The sequence below is a fragment of the Chinchilla lanigera genome, unplaced genomic scaffold (genome assembly GCF_000276665.1).
Source record: "Chinchilla lanigera isolate Chin_1 unplaced genomic scaffold, ChiLan1.0 scaffold00024, whole genome shotgun sequence".
In the NCBI taxonomy this organism is placed as follows: domain Eukaryota; kingdom Metazoa; phylum Chordata; class Mammalia; order Rodentia; family Chinchillidae; genus Chinchilla; species Chinchilla lanigera.
This window is the reverse complement of record NW_004955425.1, coordinates 1525292-1529791: the sequence shown is the minus strand read 5'-3', so window position 1 is coordinate 1529791 and position 4500 is coordinate 1525292. Positions and strand designations below refer to the sequence as shown.

The 4500-nt window shown below is 34.5% G+C and overlaps 1 long non-coding RNA gene across 1 annotated transcript in view; it reads right to left on the bottom strand.

Moving 5' to 3' along the window:
- Positions 1 to 325: 325 nt before the first annotated feature.
- The window catches only part of LOC106148647, a 37090-nt gene continuing 32915 nt past the window's right edge, over positions 326 to 4500 (bottom strand). Inside the window, exons 2-3 of the long non-coding RNA XR_001234290.1 lie at positions 1741 to 1840; positions 326 to 761 (exon numbers count right to left, since the gene is read on the bottom strand). This is a non-coding gene — a long non-coding RNA (uncharacterized LOC106148647). The remainder of the gene's footprint in view (positions 762 to 1740; positions 1841 to 4500) is intronic.

Below are 4500 nucleotides of genomic sequence, written 5' to 3'. Positions count from 1 at the left end.
ATTTTTTTCCTCAGTAAAACTGTTTTAGAAGGCTGCATGTTACAAGGTCACATTATAATAAGATAATAAAGATGAACTACTATAAACTTTTCTACTGCAATCAGTAGCAGAAGTTGAAGGCAATCCAGGGTTCAGCTTCAAACTTAATTCCAATGTCAACTCTTAAATCATCGTATGTTCTACTTAATAAGTAACTACCTGGTGAGATCTCAATTTGATTGCAGCATGGTATGTAAAAACCAGACCACTAGTTCCAATTTTAACAGTTAAAGAGTAACAAGTGTGTTTTAAAAGGCCATGGAAAGGTACCACATAGCTGGAAGACTTGGGAAAAAAAAAAAAAAAAAAAAAACTCCTCCTAAATTACGGGTTAAGTTACTTTTATATTCTGGGCTTGATTTCTCTTTATTTTCTCAGGAGGATATAATATGAAATATTGAGCACAGAAATAATAAATAATTTCCATCAACATCTGAATTACTTAAGTTTTGGTTGTCTGCTAAGTAAAACATTAACTATTCTGGCTCTCGGTTTTCTTATTTGTAAAATAAAGATTATAACCACTTCACAGAGTTGTTATAGGAACAAAATAAGAGAATATGCATTAATAATCTAATTCAATACCTCAGATCTACTGAATTTTTTTTCAAATTTTTTTCCCACATGCCCCATTCTTAATCTTCCATTCCTGCTGCCATATGTCAGTGCAGATGTGCGTGACTATCCTTTCAACTCAACAGCAATGATTCAATCAGGGCTTTCTGTTGACAGAGGTTCATAAAATATACTGTTTTATGTACATATAATTTTAATTCATATTGATATCATTATATAATATATCTCATTCTACTTTGCACTCTATTCTTTTTTGATCTGAGACTTTAAAGAGTTTTTTTGTTTCTTATTATAGTTTGGGAAAAAATAAAATCTGCAATAAATTTGTCTTTCACAGCTCAATATTAGAGGCAAATTTAAATGAGATTTTATAAGTGAGGTATGCCCAACTTGCTTGGAACAGTATCTGAAAAGATTAGATATATATGCAGAGCAAATACATGACGAAAGAGTACAGAAATATCTTATCTCAGGTCTCCAAGGGTGGAGAAGTGGATGTCCAGCTGCACAGGGTTGAGTTAATCATATTCCTCACATCAAATCCCTTTATCAGCATTGGCCTACAGGGCTTGCCCATAGTTTATTTATTTTCCCTTTAATCCTCATTCCCTTCTCTTTCCTCCTTCACACCCCTGATAGGGAAATGGGTCAATGCGTGGAATGAATATATTTTGTTTGTAAGTGTTCTTATAACATACATTGTTTTGTATAAAAGTAAGTGTAGTTTTAACTTACTTTTAAAAATATTGTGCTACATTTCTTTCTATTGTGCTATTTTTTTTCATCTGCACTATGCTTTTAAATTCATCTACAGTGGGCAGGTGTGTTGGCGCATGCCAGTAATCGCGAAACTTAACAACAGCTAGAGGTAGGAACTGCTATGAGTTTGAGGCCAGCCTGATCTATACAAGTAAGTTCAAAGCCAGCTTGCACTACATAGCCAGACCCTGCCTCCAAAAGAAAAAAAAAAAAATTCATCTCCAGTGGCCTGCGTAAATCTACTTAGCTGCTTCTCATTCTTGACTTGTTTTCATGGTATGCAACCCCCACCTTTTACCTACCTACTCTCCTAGTGATGGGAACTAAAGAGAGGGTCTAAACAGAGATCATATAAATATATCTTACCTGAGTTTCCACACGGACAGCCACAGCCATGAGGAAAGGCATATGTACACAAGGCCTTGTGCTGAGACTACTGCCTCAGCCACAAACACACCAACAGATTCTAGATACAGAATTAAACCAGTTAGGGAAATGAATTTACAGATTACAATCTATTTTTTTGTTTGTGTGTTTGGTTCATTTAGTTTTAACAAAATAAATGTAAAGATTTTAAATGTTATTTTTTAAAATTTGGCTTCATCATAGTAAAAATGATCTTTTAAAAGAGTCCCACATCTTTTAACAAAGCTGTGATGCAGAGGGGGTGGGGTACAGCAAGAGCTACTAAGGTTAAAAGCCATCCCTACTGTGAAGCTAACGAACCAGACTCCTGTGGTTAGTTGGTGGGTTTGTTGGTTGGTTGGTTGGTTGGTTTGGTTTGTTTTTCAGACAGGGTCTCACTACATAGTTCAGGATGGCCTTGAACTCATGACAATCCTCCTGCCTCAGCTTTCCAAGTGCTGGAATTACAAGCATGAGCCACCACACCTGACTACTTTTCAGAATTAATTTTTAGAAAGTAGAAGTTACCACCTAAAAATTACAAATGCTATTTTATATTTTTTGTCTACAATTTTACAGAGTTAAAAGGAAATAAAATTATTAAAGATGGAATAATACATTTTTAAATTCATTCCTAAATAAAAATATTCCATCAAAATTCATGATTTTATATAAGTAATTGAAAATAAGAAGTCATGTGGTATTAAAAGGAAATGTTGCTTTCTATTTAGAAAAGCTTCAAATACAATAAAATACCTACAGATAATGCTAACTGAGAAGATAAAAGACCTCTACAATGAAAAATTGCAGAACCCTAAAAAAAGAAATTGAAGACAACACCAGAAGATGGAAAGACCTCCCATGTTCATGGATTAGCAGAATTAATACCGTCAAAATAGCTGTATTACCAAAATTCAGTCTAATCTCTACCGAAATACCAATGACATTCTTCACAGAACTTAAAAAAATTTTTCTAAAATCCACAAAAGACCCAGGATAGACAAAGCCAGCCTAAGCAAAAAGAACAAGGCTGGATATATCACAATTATGCCTCTGTAATTCTATTACAAAGCCACAATTAAAAAAAAAAAAAACAGCATAGTACTAGCTCAAAAATAGACACATAGACCAAGGTAACAGAACAGAGGACACATAAACAAACCCACACAAATGCAGCAATCTGATTCTGGGTAAAAGAGCCAAAAATATATGTTGAAGAAAAGACAACCTCTAACAAATGTTGTTGGAAAAAGCTGGATATAGACTTGAAGAAAATCGAAATTAGATCCCCATCTCTCACCCTGTGTAAAAATCAATTCCAAGTAAATCAAAAAACTTAGGTCATAAGACCTGAAACCTTGAACTGGTAGAAGAAAACATAAGGGAAAAACTTGAAGATATAGGCTCAGTCAAAAACTTTCTGAATAGGACTCCAATAGCTCAGGAAATAATAGGAAGAATCAACAAATTGGGCTACTATACATTAAATTTAAAAGCATCTGCACAGAAAGAAAAACAACTAAATGTTTAACAGCTATTCTTTTGACAGAGAATTAATATCTAGAATATACAAAGAACTCAAAAAGTATAAGACCAAAAATCAAACAGTCTGATCAATAAATAGGAAAATGAATTAATAAACACTTCTCAAAAAGAAGTATGTGGCCAATAAGTATATGGAAAAAATGTTCAACATCTTTAGCCATTAGGAAAATGCCAATCAAAATTACAATGAGATTCCATCTCAACCCAGATGAAATGGCTATCATCAAGGATACAAAAAGTAATAAATTCTGGTGAGGAAGAAGGGAAAACGGAGTGCTTCTACACCACTAGTGGGAAAGCAAATCAGCGCAGCAATTATGAAAATCAATATGGAGATTCCTCAAAAAACTAAACATAGAGCTACCATTTGATCCAACAATATGACTCCTTGGCATGTATCCAAAGGAATTTGACTCAGCATTCCACAGAAATACCTGCATGCCCATATTTATTGTGGCACGATTCACAGTAGCCAAGGTATGGAGCTAGCCTAGATGCCCAACAACAGATGAATGGATAAAGAAAACGTGGTTTATATACACAAAGGAGTATTATTCAGTCATATGGAAGAACAAAATTCAGTCATTTGCAAGAAAACAGATGGATATGGAGACCATCTGAGCAGGATAAATCAGATGCAGAAAGACAAATGTCATATGTTCCACCTAATAAGTGGAAGCTAAAAAAGGACAACAAGAAGGCAGAAGGGAGACTACTAGTAATGAGAGGAAGGATATAAGAGATAGGGCAGGAGGAGCTAGGGGTGGGTAATAGGAGAAGGGATCTCAACGAAGTATACACATGGAACCCTCCCCCCAAAAAGGTGAAACTAGGGGAAAGGGCAGGAAAAGGGGGTCACGGAAGGGTGAAAATGATCAGAGTATGTTCTGTGGGTGTATGAACCTGCTAAAATGAAATCAGTTAATCTCTATAACCAACAAAAACAGTGAAAAATTGGAAATATATGGGGAAAAATAGCTATCCCTAGAGCTGGGGGTTATAGCTCAGTGGCAAAGTATTTGCATAGCATGTGCAAGTCCCAGCACTGCAAAAAATAAAATGAAATAAAATAAAATAAAATAAAAATAGTATATTTCTTTTTTTTATTATTTTAAGGATAAAAGGAGGGAAACATTAACAGACATACAACATTTTACAACATATCACAAGCACAAT